The sequence below is a fragment of the Haemaphysalis longicornis genome, unplaced genomic scaffold (genome assembly GCF_048455015.1).
Source record: "Haemaphysalis longicornis isolate Haplotype H1 unplaced genomic scaffold, Haemaphysalis longicornis Haplotype H1 scaffold_13, whole genome shotgun sequence".
Classification (NCBI taxonomy): domain Eukaryota; kingdom Metazoa; phylum Arthropoda; class Arachnida; order Ixodida; family Ixodidae; genus Haemaphysalis; species Haemaphysalis longicornis.
This window is the reverse complement of record NW_027526233.1, coordinates 8,597,006-8,618,606: the sequence shown is the minus strand read 5'-3', so window position 1 is coordinate 8,618,606 and position 21,601 is coordinate 8,597,006. Positions and strand designations below refer to the sequence as shown.

General features: G+C 46.4%; 1 long non-coding RNA gene across 1 annotated transcript; it reads right to left on the bottom strand.

The window, feature by feature from the left end:
* Window positions 1-7,621: 7,621 nt before the first annotated feature.
* Window positions 7,622-14,126, bottom strand: LOC144164235 (uncharacterized). The gene is made up of 3 exons (XR_013321107.1): window positions 13,812-14,126; window positions 12,025-12,294; window positions 7,622-9,145 (listed from the first exon to the last, which is right to left on the bottom strand). It is a non-coding gene; the product is annotated as an uncharacterized LOC144164235 (long non-coding RNA).
* Window positions 14,127-21,601: the final 7,475 nt, after the last annotated feature.

Genomic DNA, 21,601 nt, shown 5'->3' with positions numbered 1-21,601 from the left:
TAGGCTGTATTCGCCGCTGATATTTTGCAGATGATGTATATGTGTTCCCACCAATCTATCTCCGAAGTTATCTCGCCTTCAAAATTTTGTGTCAGTGCCCCTTTAACTGCCCCGAAATTCTTTCTAAGAGCTTACGATATTTTTTGTCGGTTCAAAAGTCAACATAAAACTACTGAATTTTGATCAGCGCAGAGATATAAATGTAACCACTTTGACGGGCCTTTTCAATGACCTTTTAGCGACTCTAAAGGAAGGTTTAATAAATAACGGTTTCGGATCACTTATTTACGGCTTTCGTCGCAAGTGAACTTGCGAAAACAACGCACGAGGTACAGTCAACACCTCATGTTTAGCTAGGTTTTCGCGAAGTGACAAGCATATTTACAGTGTGCAAACCAAGCTTCTGGGACCTCACAGTGAGCAAACATTTTCTGTGACGGCTGCTCTGTTGACGATTTGCGTTCCTTTTAAAACCTAACAGGAGCCTGCACCAGCGAGATGTGTTTGCATTTTTGCGTATAAGGTCGCTTACGAACCCTAACGACGGAAATAAATGAAGTTGCGCTGTTGCAGATGTAGTAAAACATTTCCTTTTTATTTCTCGTTGCCAATCAGCGTAACGGGTTCCCGGTAACTACTTTGTTTTGTAAACTGAATATCGCATTTGTCTTGTCATTTAATTCTTGAGGATTGGTTAAAAATGAAATTCTGCGCATTTCATTTTTTGGGGGGAAGGGGGAGGGGGGGGTCCTGCCAACGTTGCAAAAGCAGCGAGAAGAGAACGCATGTAACGCGCGCGAAAAGCCAAACTATGGTTATCAGTATTACTTACAATCGAAACTACACAGGCGTCGTGTTCTGTAGCGGTGAAAAAGCCGTACACGTATTTTCCAAAATGTTTACCCACCCTTTGGTCGGAGATTGTCCTGGAATTGTGGGACGCCTTTTTCAAAATTGTATTGAAAGGAAGCATTGTGGCAAAAAAATAAAAAAAGCGAGTCATGGCACACACCCCACACACATGTGGACAACAACGTGCATTATATATTACGCGTTTTCCCTTCTTTCTTTAAACTTAGGTCCACCTTAAGAGGTTAAGACGTGACCAAATTAGGCATTTGGTTATGCTGAGTGAGACACGTTTCTGGACAAGGTGATTCATGTCGGATTTAAAAATGATATATATGAAAATCACACGAAATGCTACATGAATGACGCAAACTCACAACTGCTTAATTTTACCGAGAAATTCCCCTAAATACTCTTGCGCATCCATAGAAACGTATTTTAAATATTACGTAAAATTAGCAACTAGATACAGTTGAATAAATGTTTATTCCACCTCGTGAGTATACCCAACGACTGTCCAAAAATGGTATTTATGTTAGAAAAGGTACGGGAAGGACGCGATCACACAGGCGCTTGCGGGTGTAAAATACGTGTCCGGTAATGTATGGACGATAGCGCACGGGTCGTGTGCAGTGTAAATGTTTTTGTTTGTTTCTTTTTCCTATAAGGACACAGCGCAATTTTACAAGGATGTGGAATTTGCACGCGTATGCACAGGTTTTGTCGCTTCTTACCCGTTTCGCGTACTAAACTTTTATCCTTTCAATAATCGCCACCCCACCTTCAAAAAGCACCCTTGGACGTTCCCGAAACGGCAGACGACTGCACTCAACAATAAGAAAAGTGCAATGTGTGGAAGCAATGTTTATAACACGTTTCACACTCAAGCGGTGACCACAGCGTAGATGTTTCGTGGAATTAAACCAGCTCATTAACCCGCAACGGCCACTGATTATTGCGTTTCTAGAGGAAACGAGCACTCAGACCTTACTATGTCATTGCTTACTGCCAAACGAGCACACATATTGGTTGTGTTATCGCGTGCAGCACGCGTCTTGCGCCGCACGCAACGTGAAAAAGCAGTCGACACGAGAGCGCCATCCACACTAGAAGCGGATCGTCCCGCCGCCGCCAGGGGCCGACTGTGTTCGCGCTCTGGGCGAATAGAAGAGACGCGCCCACGTGTAGGAAGACCATCGTCTTTCGAGGACATATCAAGCGAATCAGGAGATACGCGGCGAATTATCGAATATATTCCTTCTTGCGCTACCTGACGAGCTAACTGTAATCTCTTAATCTGTCAGCATGTCCATCTGTCCCTCTTTTAAGCCTTCTGGGCAAATTAGAAAAAAGTATGACAAGAGGCAGGACGTTTTTCGAAACCCCTGAATACAAAAACAATTCATGCGTGTCAGCGTTATCTAGAAAAAAAATCTATTTGTATATTTAATGCAAAAATCAATACGCATTTTATATTCGGAGCGTTTTTAAATAAATATTCTGCCGCGAACCATGTACGGGTTTGTATATTTATTGTTTGTTTTTAATGGCCGGCCGCGCACGGCTCTGTTATCTGTGTCCCATGCGAAACGCATGTTCCATTCTTTATTTTTATGCCGCACGGGCTTTCTAATTCAGATAAGCAGAGTGTTTCGCCCTAACGCCGCTAGCCCAGAATAATCTGCTGTGATCTACAATGTCCTGGATGTGACTCGACGGTTCCAGAAACTCTCGCACCGAAAGGTAAAAGCCTTCACACCAGACACCGCGGCATTCGATTCTGCGACGCTCGCCGACGCAAGTCACTTGGTTGACCGATGCTTCGCCGCCTCTGTATTATTTTGAGTTGTTAGGGGAGCGCAAGTTCGCTCCAATAAACTTGTTTTCTTTGAAATACGACTGTGTTACTTTTGGCTTCGTGACATCTGGTGAAGGTGCTGGGTACTCGCCCTTTATGCTCCCTACGACATCTGGAAGCCGCCAAGCCAGTCCAACCACACAAAGCCGCCGATTGCAAGGATTGCTACCCGAGTTCGGTCTTACGCCAGAAGGGCCCAAGACAAGGAACACTGCAACCAACACCATGGTGCAAGAAACAACGTCGCCAATCGTCCTGCAGCAGCCCCGAGAACCGCCATCGTTCGGGGGAGCCCCCGGTGAAGACCCCGAGGAATGGTTGGAGAAGCTGGAGCACGTACGGACCTTCAACAGGTGGGACGAAGAAGAAACCTTCCGGCATGTTTTTTTTACTTAGAGGATGCAGCTCGAACTTGGTTCGAGAACCACGAGAGCGCCTTGATCGACAGGACGCAATTCAAAAGCAAGTTTCTTAGGACCTTCACAACCGTGGTGAGAGAAGAACGAGCTGTGCTTTTACTGGAAACTCGAACGCAACACCCAAACGAAGGAGTCGCAATCTTCGTTGAATAAATGAAGCGACTATTGCGTCGCGTTGACCCGGATATGACGGAAGAAAAGAAACTGAGGTTTCGGATGCGAGGAGTAAAGCAAAAACTTTTTGGTTGCCTTGTCCGCAACCCGCCGAAATCGGTGGCCGAATTCGCATCCAAGGCGGCAGCCATGGAGGAAACGTTAGAAATGCGCACGAGGCAGTACGACCATCCCATCAATGCGCTAGTTGCGGACACTATCGATGCTGGGGATCTTAACTCTGACAAACTACGTGATACAATCGGCGCTATCGTCAGGGAAGAACTGCGAAAACTCTTCCCAACAACGCCGCAACCCCAAGTCACCTCTATGAGCGACGTGATCTGGGAAGAAATTCAACTCGCTTTGGGGACTTCCACGCCTCCCGCAGTACAACGTGAGCCTCAAGCTATGACCTACTCCGCGGCTGTTCGACGATCCCGCCCTTCTCCATCCCCTCCTCAAGAAGTCCCGCCGTACCGCCGTCCACTGTCGCCCGCCCGACCCCTGCACGCCAAAACCAGGCGCCGAGGAAGGCGGACGTATGGCGAACCGTCGCTTATTGTCCGCTGTGCTACCACTGCGGAGAGGCCGATCACATCTATCGTCGCTGCCCGTACAGGAGACTCGGACTGCGTGGTTTCTCCGTCGAAACCCCACGCACCAGACCCGGCCAGCAGCCTACTGAGAACGACGAATATCTGTCCAACACTAACCGAGGACCAGCCCGCCTCAACCGATCGCCCTCGCCCTACCCATACCATACGCCCAATTGCCGTAGCAGTGCTGATTTCGCACGTGGAAGGTCCCCCAGCCCACGTTGGGGAAACTAAAAGTAGCAACTTCAGGGGGTAAAGTTGCACGATCGCGGAAAAATAAAAACCCTCCAACGACGCAACGACTCACGGAAGACAGTTATTCACGACATGCCAACATCCCGACGACCCGACCTAACCCTGACGGGACTCCCGACACGACGACAGTTACACGGCGCGACGCGTACCCGACCTGACCGAAAAGTCCGCTCAGAAGACGACGACAACAACGACGCACAGTGCCAGACCTTCAACACACACAAGCCGAGATGCGACGCCCCGACGAACCCGGAACTCGAGGAAGGCGGCACAAGACGTCAAGGTGTCCATCTACGGCTTTGACGTAGTCGCCCTCGTAGACACGGGAGCCGACTACTCAGTAATTAGCGGACCATTTGCGTCTAAGCTGAAGAAAAATATGACCAGATGGGACAGTCCGCACATACGCACAGCAGGAGGCCACCTAGTGACGCCACGTGGAACGTGCACATCGCGTGTCACCATAGACGGCGCGATGTACCCTGCGCTGTTCGTCGCTTTGTCCAACTGCTCCCGCGACGTAATTCTTGGAATGGACTTTTTGACAGACAATGGAGCAATAATTGATCTCCAGACCATGTCGATAACGTTTTCCTCCGATAACTCTATGACGCCGGAACCGAACCCCGAACACGGTGCAGCTGTAAGGATCGCCGATGATCATGTCACCCTGCCACCCGCACAAGCTTGATGATCACCGTCTACTGGGAAGGTGGTTCTCCTGACGCCGACGCTATTGTGGAGAGTGACCAAAGGTTGCTTCTCGACCGCGGCGTGTCTGTTGCAAGAGGCATTGTGCGGTTTAAGCAACGCAAATCCCACGTTTTGGTCACGAATTTCACCGAGGAGTACCAGCATTCAAACAAAGGCGCTGCAATTGGTTTCCTCGAAGAAACGCAACATACAAGTGACGTGATCGCAGTCGCCGACTTTCAAGGCGCACCAGAAGATACCTTCAAGTTTCCGCATCCTTTCGACGTGAATCCGGCGCTACCGCAAGAAAAACGGAACAAACTATTGGCTTTGCTGCGTCGCTACAGCGAGTCTTTTTCGTCAAAGTCGAAACTACGTCAGACACCTTTAGCGAAGCACCGAATAATAACCGACGATCGAGCCCGACCTACCCGACAGTCACCGTACCGTGTCTCTTCCCACGAGCGGGAAGCCATCCGGACTAAAGTCCACGACATGCTGAGCGACGACATAGTACAGCCATCGAAAAGTTCGTGGGCTGCGCCCGTCGTACTCGTAAAGAAAAAAGACGGCACATTAAGGTTTTGCGTTGACTACCGGCGACTGAACAAAATCACGAAAAAGGACGTGTACCCCCTCCCCCGAATCGACGACGCCCTCGACCACCTCTGCCACGCGAAGCACTTCTCATCGATGGACCTGAAGACCGGCTACACACTAAAAATTTTTACGCCCAAAAGGGTGCTTCAGCTTGTCGCCGCAGGAGCACCCTAAAAACTGAATATTTTACGCCCTTTAGGGTGCTTGGATTTTGTCGCCGCAGGAGCACCCTCTGTGAAGCACCCCAGAAGACAGGTGCCTTATAAACACCCTTTTCCGCCTAAAAGTATCCTAGGGTGCTACTTAGCACCCCAATCTGTAGGAGCATCTTCTGCAAAAGCACCCACCTAAAGGGGTACAAAACGGGTGCGTCATCCTCGGTTCACAGGTGCAGCAGGTGTGAGACCACATATTGCACAATATCACACACGATTATGGTATGAAACATTCGTGCTTTCCAAGCTCGGTTCTGTGAGACATTCCATTGAAGCTCAACATCAGCTGATAATTTCCTTGAACTTGTGTCACCGATTGTTAAAACATCAATTTAAAAAGTCAGGAGCCACATCTCAGTACAGTTATAACTTTAGAGGTAGTTGATTACCCAAAACTTCGTAAAAAACCAATTATATGTTCACTTTGCCGAACTGCAGTACACATCCTTCGAGATTCACTGCAGAGCCTAACCATGCTGTGCAGTGAAAGCAATTAGGTGTGCAACACTTCAACCACACAAAACTTCCTTGAACCTTAAAACCCTTGGCTTCTTAGTATTGCATCAAACTTCCAATCAAGGTAGCTACCTGCAATGTTTAGTGCCTTATTCTTGAGCTGAGCAGGAAAGAAAGGAAGACCAAATGCAAAATGTATAGTTTCCTCCGTAATGCGGCTCATAATATAGTTCCCTCCGTACTGCGGCTCATAATCTACTTATAAAAGTTGGGTACCCAAGCCATTTATTTTCGTTTGCATTATTCTTTTTGCTTTACGGAAAAATATTCATATGGTACAGCACTTGCAAGGTTTGGTGGTATTTGGAGTTTTATAAACATACCTTTAGACTAAATGACCCCACATAGAAATAACAAGAACTGCAAACATCAAAGAACAATGCATACAAGTTCCCTGGTGAAGCCCATGGTTGAAATGTAATGCCATTGTTCAGAAAACATTATTTTATCATGAGGCTAGCTTGTACATGGTGCCTTGCATTATGTCCCTGCCGGTGGATGTGGGGTCATTTGTCACTGTTGCAAATGAAAAGCCAACAGCCAGGGCCCATTAGTTTTGGCTAGTATTACGAGGTGCCTCACGGTAAACATTCTACGTCGATAGACTTTTTTAGAGTTGACTAGAACTAAAATCAGCAAAAGATTCTCTACAAAACATTCATTCTATCCGCAGCTTTAGGGTTTGCTAATTTCCATAGTTGGGTTTCTTCTGCCTTTCTTAACATTTTTCTTTTGATAAGAAGGTGCACAACCAAAAGCAAAAAGCTTTTCTGTAAACCTTTGGTAGCTATATAATTGTTACAAAATATTTTACTCTAAATATGGCAGCTTAAACTGAGAATATTTGCATTTAAAAACATTAAAATAAGTTTAAATTGATCATAAATTTTTAGCTGTTTTTACGCAAAACTGTACATGGGATATGAAGTGCACCACAAGGAGGGCTTTGGATTAGCTTTAGCAAATTTGGGACATTTAGGGTGCACTGAAATCTCTACACATGCGCTTTTTCACTTTCTGTATCCACCAGGAAAATGGCTGCCGATTTAGACAGCGATTCTAAATAGTAGTTGACGTGCATTTTAAAATAATCACAAACATTATAGCCACAAAATTAATTTTTACAAGTTGTAGACATTGCCCGTTACACCAGACATTGGACTACACTGTCAAGAGCTTTGACATCTACAATGACGTCTACAAAGCAGGCTTATACTGGTAGAATGTTTCATACCATAATTACTGTGTTCAGAGCTCACGTGTGAAATATGGATACTGCTTCTTCAGCAAGAACCGAGGATGAGCACCCTTCCTGGTTCTGAAAAAAAAATAACAGAGGAAATGCCTTAAGCAGGATTCTGAAACGGGGTTGAATGAAACAAGAATGAACAAGAAATTCTTTCACAACATGTAAAGCAATGCAAACAAATATTTATTTCAACTTATTTCTACAAAAGACCACCTCATGAAGACTGGTGGTGGGGTATTGGCTCAAAAAAAAGCAGAGAGCACTTATAGAAATGCTACAGGGAGCCTTCGCAGCCAACAATTGTTTGAACACACCTAAACTAATCACTGTTCAACAAACTCATAAAAAATGTTTGAATGCATAAAAAACCAGTGGTAAACACAGGAAGCAGTTAAAACAGAATGACGGCACAAGTTTGTCCCGTCGTTCTCTTCTGTGTCCTGGGTTTTCCTATGGTTTTTCATCCATTCAAAGAAGTACCAGCTAGCCCAGTCCAACGCCTTGGTATCATAAAAATATGGATAGTCAATCCTTACACAAAGTTGAAAAAAAAAAGAAAGTATAAAGTAGGTGACAAAATTAAAACGACAGCAAATTGGTTGGCTTTTAATTTTAAATGATAATATAAAAAATAATGGCATGAATGAAAGTGAGCAGCACGCGAAGTACCTTGTTGCTAGCCCGACATTCCACTTTGAAGCAAAATGTCCGCTTTCAACACTACATAGGCTAAACATGCAATGAGGCATTCCTTTAGGCACACAAAATATACCATAATTGTTAAAAAAGTTACGAATTAGTTGAAAAAACCTGACCACGACAAATTAGAATTAGTGACTAGATACAGTTTCAGAAATACACAGCGAATCATATAAAAATATATGGTTCCCATACAAAGATTGATCATAACAAAAATTCAGGACATTTATCAGACTGGCATCAATGTGCAAAGCAGCTTAATGAAGGAAGACGGTCTTCACTAAAAACATGTTAATATTGGGAGCTCATGTGCTTCCCTGCAAGTTGGGTGTGTAAACCCACTGACATCTTAACTAACCCGCCTGAATCATCACTTGATAGACATTGAGGAATTTTACGAATTGGTTTATAGTAGCCAGCTGTCTAGTTTATTTCCCTATTTTTCTTGGCATTTCGTGTCTAATTCTAAATTTGGTGACTAGATAGCTTTTACTATGGTCATGCACTGGTGACAACGAATATTTTATTTTACTTTAAAAAAATTTCAGTTTTGTTTTATTGCTCACCAGCCAACGATCTGAAATATCAGAGGAGCTTAAAACGTATGTTGGCATTTCCTTCCTGCAGTGTAGTACAACTAATCATGACTTTTACCATAATTTGTTCACAAATCGTAATATGTGGAAAGTATTCAGCTTAATGAAAATGTCATTTCAGAAGCATGCACAATCAACAAGGCCTCAATGACTCTTATGACGTGGTCCACTTGCTTCTGTCACAAATAACCTGAGCGCAGACACATTCCACCGAAGACGAAGGTAACATGCCCTCTTGGGTGATGAATATTTAAAAAGCCTTACGAGTAAATTTGCTGCTGAGCACGTGAAATTGTGGCATTAAAACAAAAGATCCCTCTGCGGCATCTTTCACTTGGAGGAGCGCTTGACCACAAACTTTGAGAAGCTGGAAAATGCTCCATGAACCGCTCCAGCCAGCAGAAACGATGCAGGACACAAGTTGGTAGGCGGACCGTTGGCATCCTGCGATTGTGAAGATATTTCTGTTTAGTAGATGCTCTTCTTTTTGTACCACTGTTTATTTCACCTTTAACAAGCAGCTGAACTCCTTAACGTTCGCATAATAAAATGCTGCAATGCGGAACAGTTAGCAGGGTTACCTCAATTTTGCTTTTCTACGAATTAACACAATGTAGGTAATCTGCACACAACTACAATCAAACTACAATTTTCACCTACTTCACTGCTAACATCAGCGTTTGACTGCTCAAGCACAAACACAGGTTAGACATGTGAGCAATCTGCTAAACGTATCCCCACAAACTGAACAATCAGGCATCAGAAATCGGCAAGGAAGGAGGTGTCACGTTTAAATGGCCCTTTTTTTGTTCAAAACATAAACAACACCTGGAAGCTTGAAGCGTGAGAGGGGGTCTTTCACGCTGACAATGTCAGAACATAGCTTGCTAGTGGGCACCTGCACGATGTGCACAATGTGTTTCTTGAAAATGCGTGCGAAAGTTTGATTGATGTGTAGGACGAGAATTGCAGCACGTTTTGACACAGGCCTTGTGGACGCTTCTGCCTGCTAATGTCAATGTGGATTCTTGCTAGTCGCCCTCTTCGCTTCTTTCTGAATATAATGCTTTAGGCATTATATTCAGAACAACGGCTGCATCAAAACGTGCAGCAATTACCTACGTCCCACACATCGGTGAAACTCTCGCACACATTTTCAAGACACGCAGTGCATACATTGTGCATGTGACCACTAGCAAGCTGCGTTCTGACATTGTCAGCGTGAGAGACCCCCTCTCACGCTCCAATCTTCCGGGTATTGTTAATTAGATTCCATGCGCTGAATGCAAATCAGTGTACATTGGCGAAACGGGCAATCTGCACAGAAGATTAATGCAGCACTGGAACGAAGTGAACAAGGGCCATGCAAAAACAAGTCCATTGGCAGAGCACCGTGAGAGGACGGGACACGTGGTCGACTGGAACAAGACAAAATTACTGACAACTGAGTGCAATCTATCTTCTCGATTACTGCTCGAGTCCCTCATTGTTCAGACGACGCCCAACATTATCAACATAATGGATGGCAATCTGCACCATATCTATGCAAACTCATTGCGCCGCGTAATGCCCAATATATAGCTTCGTTTTCCACGACACATGCTCACCGTGAACAAGCAACAAACCGTTAAATGGCTTTCTTGACTTGGTCAGTGACCTACGTTTCATCACTGCAATAATGCTTTTACCTGCCTACACGGCATTCCGTCAAACACTGGACTACACCACATGAGCCATTGGCATTCTTAACCTGCACCAGAGTATATAACCTTTCACTACTGCTATGAGATAGACCCATAAACGCACTTCAATATGGCCTTTATATTTAGCTCTTGGAAACATTATGTATAATTTTACCTTTAAGTTGCACCTGCTACAGCAGCTGGTACTATACCAAAAACATGAAAAAAAACGGTGGTTTAACACGCCAAAGCTACACTTGGGATATGGGGAGCACTGTAGGGGAAGGCTTTGCATTCATTTTGACCATCTGGGTATTTTTGTGCGCATCGAAATCTCCAAACACGGGCGTCTTTACGTGTTGCCTCCATCTGAAAAGCGGCTACACCAAGCGGTATCTAACCGACATTCGCCTCCACAGCACACCACCCTAGCCACGGCAGTGGGTTAAACATATGAAATAAAGCGAGTTTTGGAGTGCAAATGAAAATATTAATCACACGTCTTATTTTCCCAATCGATGTACCTTTTGAAATCCACCATGCAATCCCCCCTCCCCTACCGGCCTACCAAAACACCTTTGTCTCAAGAGGTAATCAGGCTGTTAATGAAGTAAGTATTTACAATCCGAGACTTGCCACCGTTAAAGTCATGCACTTTGTTTTAGAGCTAAGCGACATTAGCCATTTGCAGCACCAGGAGTTAATTGTGTTAAGATCAGATTGAAAGCATTGACGGTAGTAGTTGAAAGAAATTGTGTGATAAATTACAACATCATCTGCAAATAGACCTACATGGGAGGATATGCAACATGGAAGATAGACCAAGCAACCTGCCTGGGGGGACAACAAAGTGGCACGAGCAAAAGAAGTATATAGTTATTAGAAGTAAAGTGCATTTGAGAAGAATGAAAATCTTTTGCTCAAGTGAGGACATTAGGGTGAAGTTTGAGAAGTAGTCTGTGGTGTGCAATGCGATTGAATGCTTTAGAAAAATCGAGAAAAACTACCGCAGTTTGTAAGCCTGTGTCAATGGATCAATGTAGATCGTGAACAAATCCTGAAAGTTGTGTTTCTCAAGTAACCCTTGTGAAAACCGTGGTGATACTTGAATGTGATATTGTGATTTTATAAATAATTAGCGACCTGAGAGTGGATGAAGTGTTTCCTGACCTTGCATATGGTGCTTGTTAGGGAAATTTAATGGTGAAGTACCGTCTCCTGATTTAAAGACTGGTGCTACCTCGACTATCTTCCAACCATTGAGATTAGTGCCTGTCATGAGAGACTGCGAAAAAAGCGCTGTCAGAATTCTACAGACTGCGGGATGTACTTTTCGGTATAGTATGATTATTACCAGTATGATCTGAAGTAGACCAGTTTGTATTGCAAGTTTAAAACCATATCGAAAGATCCTAAATGTTTGCTTGGCTTGATTACATACGAATACTTGCTTCAAAGTCAGTTCAATTTCTCTTCTTGCCCTTTAGTCGTCAGCCCCAGATTCTCTTCAATATCTCTGCTAAGCAATGACACGCTCCATACGCACAGCACTGCTTCATGAAAATGTTTCAAATAATCAGAGGCCACAGCACTGCTAACAGGTATACATCATGGAAAGTTCCACAACATGCAATAACTAACCTGAAAGTACATAATCGGTGGGTGCACCGATATGGCAGCAGTGCCTGGACCGATGTGTCGAGTAAATGCGCTGACTTCTGAACGGGTGGTCCAAGCGGCCAGATGATGGATGAATGACCATTCCTGGCGGCAAAGCGTACGGAGCACCAACGAAAGGCCAGGCAGTACTTGGGTACAGCAGGTGCAGTGTCGGTTGGCCAAGGGAGGCCCTGGCAAAGCCTTTGAAACTGGACTGGAAGGCAGCTGACCCAGGACAGCTAGCAGCAGCACCTGCAGGTGCATAATCTGTGAGTGTGCTGACACTTGTTGAAGTACAAGAAGAGCACACACAAAGCACGAATGCTTACATCATGTAGATTTTTAATCGTTTAAAGACAGTAACCTCCAAGGCACTAATAAGAACATTCCCGGAACACCCCAAGTGAAATTTAGGTCACAGTAAGAATGTATTTATTAGACCCGCAGGTACTGTGAGTGGGGTATGCATGATATATGCAAAGCTAGCTACTGAGCTAATTTGCATGGAACGCATGCTAGCAGCTCATCTGTATCCCTTGCTTTCAATCGGAACTGGTGTGTGATAGTTGAGGCTCCTCCATTTCAATGTCTGACTTGTATCTGCACGTTCAATTCTCCAATATAAATCGAGTTGAGTGAGTGCCTACAGCTTTCTTGTTAGTCTCTGTATGGCCTGCGGTTTTGCGAAAATGAGAACTTGCGAATTGGCTCAATTTTCTGCACTAATTTAAACAATACATATGCCTCTGATATCAAGCCCCAGACTTCCCGAGAGCTACTCTGACAGAATCGGCAGGCGCCTCGTAGGCGTTGTGAAATCTCCCCCACTACCCCGAGACTATGCTAATTCCCTGCGAGGCCACATGCGCGCATTTCACCTTCAATTTGCACGTATGTGAATTCTATACCTCTATGAACTCTCAGACGGGCGTCGTCATATTCGTGCCGGACTCGTGAAACTCAGCAACGTAAATTACCGCACTCGCTCGCTGGCGCGCGGCCCGAACTCTCTCACCGTTTCCGGCCCTTGCATACTATTTTCTCCACCTTGCACTTTGTAAATTCTCATGTTTAACTACACCTCGTGCGCCCTCATCTCTTGCCTGCTTTTCTTCAAGCACAACTCCGTCAGCACCCGGTCGACGCGTACGCTGTCGGGGCGCGTTGGCGAGCGAGTACGGCAATTTCGCTGTTGTCGAGCTTCACGAGAACAGCACACATATCGCGGCCCGAAGACCGCGAGGCGTACGGTCGCCGGTCTCGCGAGCGCAATAGCTGCGAAGCGCACTGCACGGAATTCGTGAAGGGGGGGGGGGGGGGGGGGGGGGGGGGGAGACGAATCACGTGTACGCGTTTTCACATGCACTTCCAGGGAACCTCCTGTTCATGTTATTTCTTGGTATACCGCGGGTATTCACGAGGGAGGACTAATCACAGCGTTGTGCCACTCACGCGAAATTGCGACTGCGATCTGCAACCGCAAAGGCACTGTTTGAGAGACACATAAACAAACGCCCCGGTGTTAAAGAGCCTTGCGTGATGTGAAATTATTAGCAGCCGTGTACCATAGCGCGAGCATCGTAGCCAAGGTCTAGCTTCAGCGTAAATTGATGCTGACTTCTGCGGAAACGGTGGACTGGGCGCCAAACAAGTATACTAACTCACGTAGGCTCTCAGAGCAAACGATATGGGGGTCTAGCGAATTACTGACCCATAAACACCAGAACTCGTTCCAACCAAATACAGAATAATAAAAAATGCGTACTTACCCGAACAAAAACGATGTTTCCAACGTAAAATTCTCCTTCACTGTCGTCTTCATCTCGCGGACACACGAACACGCTTTGTTCTGATGCAATGTCATCCACTTTTGACGCGCAGTATTTTATCCGGCGATGATCGTTCTTCCGGGGTCCCCATGTTCAACACACGCGTAGGTTAGAAGGGTAGACATCACCCATAAAGCTTCTATAACTATGATTTAAGCTTGAAATAGATAAAACAGATTAAATCACGCCACCAACCACTCGGCACAAAACGCCATGAAAAAACACACACAAAAGTGAGAGATAGTTGCCAGACTTCAAATGCACCACCTCTATGTTTGACGAAAATTGTGTTACTACTGTAATGTTGGTAATTATCTTTCTGCTTTCAAAGTCTGAAATGTGTTTATAACTTAAATTTAAGGTTTTTAAACACAAAAAGTGAACACACATAAAGTAATTGACATATATGCTGATATTGTAAAGAGGTTTGACGTTTGTTTTGGTTTTGTTTTCACGGCGGGCTTCTCAAGAGAGAACGTGCGAGAAAACGAGCTACTTTGGGTTTAGGAAGAGGGCGGTAAATGTCGGCGTGATAGAAAGCAAGGAACAGGTGCTTACCCTGGTCGTTAAAAAAGGAGCTAATGAAACCCTCACGTAAAAAAAAGAAAAACACGTTCGACGAGGAATCGAACCATTGACCTACAAAACAGTAAACGGACGCGTTAACAAACAGATATGTCGGCGGGCGGTGGTCGAGGCGCTTAAAACAACTCTATACTTACGTAAATTGTCAACGACAACGAATATTGTTGCTTGTGTCTAGTCATTGCCTCCTTTAACGATGGTCTAGTTTATGCTGCATTTTTGAAATTCTGGCTGTCCTAACGCTTGTTTCTCACGCACCGGTCTTGCAGACGACGCCGCATTGCTAGCGCTGCAAGCGATTGAGCCAAAGCTCCATTATTTGACTCAAGAAAAGCTATCGCAGTCAACCCGACCTTTTCTGCGCAAGCCACGGCAGCCACGAAATAAATGGAGTGTGCCGTTAGAAATATGGCGTTGATAACGCTTGTTTGACCGGCACCGTCTTGCAGACAAGCAACGTCGCTCTAATACTACAAGCGATGTCACTCCTGGCATGTCAGCCGCATCAAACCCATCGTGTAAAACGACTGCTAACAGTGCGAAAACCTCTGAGTTTGTAACAAGTGGGGATTTGCGGTGGCGGCGACGTAATAGGTACAGCAAGCAGGTAGGCAGAACAGCAGCGTAGGGTTACAACCTTTCCCCGAAAAAAAAAACGGGCCTTCCGGTGGGGGGGGGGGGGGGGAGGGGGGATTGTGTTGAAAAAAGACGCCATGTTTTTTAACATGCAGTGCCATTTATTGTAGTGTTTTCTTAGAGAGAAATCAACATAACGTTTGTACTGAAAGTGATTGAGAGCTTGGTTAATCGCTCTGCATGTGCTTCACTGAAAAGTAACCGCAATTGCTGACCGCGGCGGTAGAATTTCGTTATTTTGTTCTTCCCTTAGGTCCCCCTCCATCTGAGGCAGCGCGCTCGCCCGCGTATTTTCTCTGCTCGCGTGTCTTTGCGCAGCTTGTCGACATAGGCGTGCGCAGAGTTCTCAATTTGGGGGGGCAAAGTCTTACCGCTGCGCCCCCCCCCCCCCTCCCAGAGCAACTCCCGACCTCTTCTCACTGAAGGCCTTGCGGTGCGAACGCAGTGCAAAGAGGGATGGTTATAAAATTTTTATTTCAATGTGATGGAATTGCAACACACACAAAATATTTCTGAGCAGAAATTTTACGTTCATGTGTTACATCGGCAAGGCATGGGGCAAATTTGGCGCCCCCTTCAGATGATTAGGGGAAGCGGCCGCCCCCCCTGCCCCCCCTGTGCGCATGCCTATGCTTGTCGACACGTATTTATCGTCTTAGTTGTTGAATTGACGCTTATAAAACGCCAAAACGGGCATAATCATGGCACAAAAGCCAAAAAACTGGCTGATGACGGCTGGTTTTAGATATGGACCGGCAACCGGCCCGCTGTTTAAAAAACCGGTCGGGCCGGTCCAAAACCAGGAAGGTGGCAACCCTACGGCAGCGACGAGCGAAAATGATTTTACACGACCGCCCCCGTCGGCCTGCGCAAAAAAGGAAGATAGAACCCCTGCATACACGCCCTCGAAGAAAGCTGTACAGCCGATTCAGTTTGTTGTGGACGAAGAGCAACCGAGGCTGCAGCCACAAACGATTGCGCTTGCCGTGGTATGAGCCAAAGCATATCTTCACATAGTTATGTTATCGTCTGTCTGACTGTTACTTACTGAAGGGAAAATTCAGAACACAAACGTTGACGTCTAGCGTCTATGCCAGACATAGACGCTGCTGCTTAGGCCCTAAAAACCACCTTCAGGGCGTCTGTCGGTTCTGTCTGATGGCGCGCTCGCGCCGCTGATTACGAACGAGGCGTCTGTTGGCGTTGACTTATCGTGTTGGCGAGCCGGTAAACGCCATCACGGTTAAACTCCCTGTTGGAAGACTACGCTGTTGGGACGATAGAGTGCCGACAGAGCTTCTTATTGGCCCCACAAACGCCATCAAGGTTAAACTCCCTGTTGGAAGACTAGGCTATTGGAACGATAGAGTGCCGACAGAACTTCGTATTGGCCCCACAGGCGTGCTGTGAGCCCAACAAGACAGTCTTGTTGGAATTTTTGCCCGGGGCATAATAATACGGGAACAAATTCTTAGGTAAATTCGATTTCGTTGAGGACACCGATGCCTCGCGTAAAAGTTTTATTTATAGGACTACAAGAGGCATTTTGTAGCCTTTCCTTCCCGTGCACCCAGACATCGAAACGAACCTTGTGATACACTCGAAGCAGTAGATTAGTGCAGAGTGGAATTTAAACATTCAGCACGTTTTGTTCAATTTACGAACAGCAATTTTAGAGCCTTTCCCCTGGTCTATGTGGAGAGTTCATATTTATTCTCTCAACGGGCGGTGAAATAGTGCAATGTGCGGTTTAAACATTCAGCCTGTTTTTGTGCAATTTTGCATGCTTGCATTCACACACCGTTCTTTTAGGCACCCTAACGATAAGGTGCCGTGGTAACACCCCAATCGAGAAGAAATACTATTTAGCACCCCTTTAACGGTCGTAGCACCCTATGAAACTGTTGATTACACCCCTGAATTTTGGCACCCTCGAGGTGGGGTGCCCGAGCAATATTTGGGTGCTTGAAAGGTGCAAAAAGGGTGCAAAATGTTCAGTACACCCTCCTTGCACCTTAAAGGGTGTAAAAATGTTAAGATTTACACCCCTTAATATGTGGCACCCTCATGATTGGGTGCCGGAGCAATGTTTTAGTCCTTAAAAGGTGAAAAAAGGGTGCAAAATGTTGAGTGCACCCTTTTAGCACCTTTAAGGGTGTTAAAAAGTTTAGTGTGTACTGGCAAATTGAAGTGGACGAGAGAGACCGAGAGAAGACTGCATTTATAACCCCAGACGGCCTATACGAGTTCAAGGTGATGCCGTTTGGGCTGTGCACAGCACCAGCGACGTTTCAAAGAGTCATGGACACTGTGCTAGCTGGCCTTAAGTGGCACACCTGCCTCGTATACCTCGACGACGTAGTGGTATTCGCCTGGACTTTCGACGAACACCTTGCAAGGTTGGAGTCTGTACTCGAGGCCATTCGTACGTAGGGGTTGACACTGAAGCCTGAAAAGTGCCGTTTCGCATACGGGGAACTCAAGTTCTTGGGCCACGTCGTCAACGCCGCGGGAGTCCTACCTGACCCGGCAAAAACTTCAGCCATTGCGAATTTCCCAAGGCCGAAAGACAAGAAGGGCGTGCGAAGATTTCTCGGGCTGTGCGCATACTACCGGCGCTTCGGCGCAAACTTCGCACGAATTGCAGAGCCACTCACGCGCTTGACGAAAGATAGCACCCCTTTCAGCTGGGAAAACGACCAAGAAAAAGCATTCGGCGAGCTGAAAAAACGCCTGCAAAGCCCACCCGTGCTCGCTCATTTCGACGAAAATGCCGAAACGGAAATGCACACGGACGCCAGTGATATAGGCTTGGGTGCCGTCCTTGTCCAAAAGCAAAGCGGCTGCGAAAGGGTAATCGCCTATGCCAGCCGTGGTCTGTCGAAGGAGGAGAAAAACTACTCCGCCTCCGAAAAAGAGTGTCTGGCCATCATATGGGTCATTTCAAAATTTCGCCCATACGTGTATGGTAGACCATTCAAGGTTGTGACAGACCACCATGCGCTGTGTTGGCTAGCCGATTTGAAGGACCCCTCCGGCCGTGTGGGGCGGTGGAGTTTGCGCTTGCAAGAATTCCTCGCCATAATCGTCAACAAATCCGGCAGGAAACACTCCGACACCGACTGCTTGTCCCGCGCCCCTGTCGACCCACCACCACAAGACTCCGATGAAGACAGCGCGTTCGTCGGAGTTGCTACGGATAGCAACCTTGCCGCCTGCAGCGTGCCGACCGCGACGTGCGCGTAATGATCGACTACCTAGAAGGAGGAAACGTCGCCGTGCCTAGAGCGTTCAAGCGGAACTTTCGAGCATTCAGACACAAAAACTCCGTCCTCCTGAAGAAGAATTTAAGCCCCTGAACGAGAACGAATTTTCTACTTGTCATCTCTGCAGACCTTCGTGACGCAATTTTGGAAGCGTCCCACGACGACCCGTCTTCCGGACATCTCGGCACAGCTCGCCCTATTGCAAAAATTAAGGCGAAGTACTTCTGGCACCACCTTACATCTGACGTCACCCACTACTTTCGGAGTTGCAGTGACTGCCAGCGACGAAAAAGGCCGCCGACAAGACCCGCCGGACTCCTGGAACCGATCGCCATCGCGTCGCGGCCCTTTCAACAGATTGGAATGGACCTTCTAGGCCCGTTCCCTACGTCACGATCAGAGAACAAGTAGATTGTCGTAGCGACAGACTACATGACGTGTCACGCAGAGACCGCCGCTCTTCCGAGAGGGACAGCACAAGAAGTCGCCAAGTTCTTTATAAAACAGGTTGTGCTGCGACATGGAGCCCCTGAAGTACTAATCACGGACCGCGGAAGGGCCTTTACCGCGGAGCTGATGCAAGGAATCTTAGGGTACAGCAACACGGGTCACCGAAGAACGACGGCGTACTACCCCCAAACGAACGGACTAACGGAACGTCTGAACAAGACGATTGCGGATATGCTGTCCATGTACGTGGACGTTGAACATAAGACTTGGGATGAAGTCTTCCCGTATATCACGTTTGCGTACAATACAGCGACGCAGAAAACTACGCAGATGACACCATTCGAGCTTGTCTACGGAAGACGGCCGACTATGATGCTCGACGCCATGCTTCCGCATGTAGAAGACGATGACCTCAGCGCCGACGTCCAAGGATACCTTCAACGTGCGGAGGAGGCCCGCCAGCTCGCTCGAGTTCGTATAACGGACCAGCAGCTGGTGGTTGCCGGCCGCTACAACATCGGACACCGAGATGCCGAGTACCAACCAGGGGATCGTGTGTGGGTTTGGGCTCCCATTCGACGTCGCGGACTCAGTGAGAAGCCTCTACGACAGTATTTCGGACACTACCAGATTCTACGACGTGTTGGCAAATTAACCTACGAAGTGATCCCCAGTGGTGATTCCGCCACATAACGTCGACGCACGCGACCCGAGGTCGTCTACGTGGTTCGCTTCAAACCGTACTTCGCAAGATGACGAACTTTTTTTGTTGTTGTTTTGTGGTTGCTGTTTCTTCGTACTGTCGTTTTATTTGAGCATCGGGTCGATGCACTCCTAGAGGGGGGTAATGCCGAGAACCATGTACGGGTTTGTTTATTTATTGTTTGTTTTTAATGCCCGGCCGCGCCCGGCTCTGTTATCTGTGTCCCATGCGAAGCACGTGTTCCATTCTTTATTTTTATGCCGCACGGGCTATCTGATTGAGATAGCAGGGTGTTTCACCCTAACGCCGAGAGCCCGGAATAATCTTCTGTGATATACAATGTTCTGGATGTGAATCGACGGTTACAGAAACTCTCGCGCCGAAAGATAAAAGCCTGCACAGCAGACGCCGCGGCATTCGATTCTGCGACGCTCGCCGACGCAAGTCACTTTGTTGACTGCTGCTTCGCCGCCTCTGTATTCTGTTGAGTTGTTAGGGAAGCACGAGTTCGCTCCAATAAATTTGTTTTCTTTGAAAGACGACTGTGTCATCTTTGGCTTCGTGACAATATATGACTTCTGGATTTTTTAGGGCCAAGCCCCTTAGGGGCTGGGGCTGTTGTTGCCGTCTCCGGTCGCCGTCATAGTTGTAATTGTCGTGTCATGTAGTCACGGTACCTAAACACCGGAAAACTCGTTTACGCATCGCACTAGAACATAAAGTATACTAAAAAAAATCGGGACACTCGTTCAGCCCTCGCGCTGGAGCGCTTAGCAACGCGTTATAAAAATGCACAGGGGCATGCGGTTATTCCTCGCGCAAAAGAGACTTCATGCTTCACAGACGTAAACGCTGTATACGTGTACCCGAAATGGTTTCATCTTCGTTGGGAAAATACCAAGGCGCCAAGAATACACTTATACTTCGTCCCTCCCCATGTTTTACGTTTGGGGAGATGTCCCAGGATTTTTTTATATACAAAACAGTTCAGCGCAGAAAACGATGTTTGATCCAGATGTACTAAAAGTGCTCGCTCTGTGGCTTGTTCTTGTGGCAGCATTAGAAGGCGTTATAAAGTAACCGAAGGTTCCGGTAGATGGGGTGAGATGTTGAACGCGCCTAAATTAAATCGGCTTTTGCAAACATGCATCGTGTTTATACTGAGAGTAATAAGACTGGAGAGGAAAACCGCAGCAGTTGGTGGGGCAGACAAGTGAGTCATTTGCGTGGGAGTGGTGACACAGGGCTATCGTCTGTCGGCGACATTTGCGTCGAAGTAAGCAGAAGAGGAGGGATTTTTTTCAGAATTTGAATCCCGAAAAGCTTGGTCCCGCTATCGGTATGTGTGTTTGTCTATCAGCCTCTCGGTCACTGTCACTCGTTTGATTCCTACGGAGAACAGTAAGGGTATTGTTCACCAAAAAGATTATGTAGAAAACACTACTACAAGCACGTACATGTGCAAATATGATTCATATTTGTCCAAATGGTGTGCAAACAAAACGCTAAGTACAGTTGCTCCGAAACATCAATGTAAGATTGGTATTTGCGTTGTTCTTTTAACTAAAAATAAATGTGTGTTACATATTTGCGACTGAAAAAAAGTTGTTAAAACAATATCTTCTCTTTAAGATAAAAAACAGCGTGCGTGACGCTTGACCTCGTAAGCTTGTTCCAAGCTAAGCAGCTACAAAAGTGTACCTTTTATATTCTTTAAATTCTGTCCACCGAAAATAGCTGTGGTGGTGGTAACAAGGCAATAGCCTCACCAAATTATGCCTAACAATTATAGCATTTGCTGGGAGAGGAATCGCGGCAGTGAAAGAAATAACATTTCGGCTATTCAGAAGCTTGAACACACCTGTGCGGTTCAACCATTTCTTACCGAACAATCATAATGCGAATAATTTGCGTTATCACAACTTTGACGACAGCTCCGAGCCGTTCGCTATTTCGAAAGTGGAACTGAGAGCAGAAAACACCCCCTTATTTCATAACGGGCAGTCACACAACACTTTTTTTGGTTGGCGTCAAATGTTGTACTCAGTGCTCTGAAGTACTTTTCAGTTCCCTTGTCGGATCCGTTCTAG